An 822-nucleotide genomic window follows, 5' to 3' on the forward strand; every position below is an offset into this window, starting at 1 on the left:
ATTCTGTCAGAGTTTTGGAGTCCAAAACCAGTATCACTGGGATTAAGTTAAGGCACTGATAGGGTTGTGCTCCCTCTGGATGTTCTAAGGGAGAATCCACTCCTTGCCTCTTCCATTGTCTGGGGGCTGCTGGTGTTCCTTGTCATGTGGCCACCTCAGTCCAGTCTTCAAACTTCTCTGATCCATTTTCATATCAACTCCTCCTTTGTGTGCCTGTGTGAAATCTCCTTTTGCCTCTCTCCCTCTTTTAAATGTGGAGCTCTTCATGAATTTGTGTGTCATTCTTGTGCAGGACCATGCAATTTTGTCTATAGGATTCCATTTTTAGTATGTGCACTGTGGAAGCCTCTCTCTTATGAGGACATTGATGATGGCATTTAGGGTCACCCAGCTAATCCAGCAAGACCCTTAACTTAATCACATCTGGAAAGACCCATCTTCCAAATAAGCTGACATTTATATGTCCAAGGATTGGGACATGATAGCTTTGGGGGGCATTGTTCAACCTGTTACAATCATGGAAAATTTTGACTCTCAGAGTAAAAAACTTTGACACTTTCTGAAAGAAAGCCATTAAGTCAGTTTCTGGCAAGAGAGAACTACCTTGATTGCTTTATATTAATGAAGATTTACTTAAGCCAGATAAAGGAGATGTCAACCAAAAAGTATTGGCTTCAACCAGCAGGGAAAATCTGGAATAGGATGATTAGATAGGCAAACAACAAATGCTGTAGCATTTGCATTTGGAGGTTGTTGTGTTTAGCAAAAGCATACAATGACTTAGGAAAAGAATTTGTAGAAAATAAGGTAGGAAAATTTTTT

At 40.1% G+C, this 822-nt stretch overlaps 1 pseudogene; it reads right to left on the reverse strand.

Moving 5' to 3' along the window:
- Window positions 1-247: 247 nt before the first annotated feature.
- LOC120239977 lies at window positions 248-346 on the reverse strand (annotated as a pseudogene).
- Window positions 347-822: the final 476 nt, after the last annotated feature.

The sequence above is a fragment of the Hyaena hyaena genome, unplaced genomic scaffold, assembly GCF_003009895.1.
Source record: "Hyaena hyaena isolate Hyena2069 unplaced genomic scaffold, ASM300989v1 scaffold_241, whole genome shotgun sequence".
NCBI lineage: Eukaryota > Metazoa > Chordata > Mammalia > Carnivora > Hyaenidae > Hyaena > Hyaena hyaena.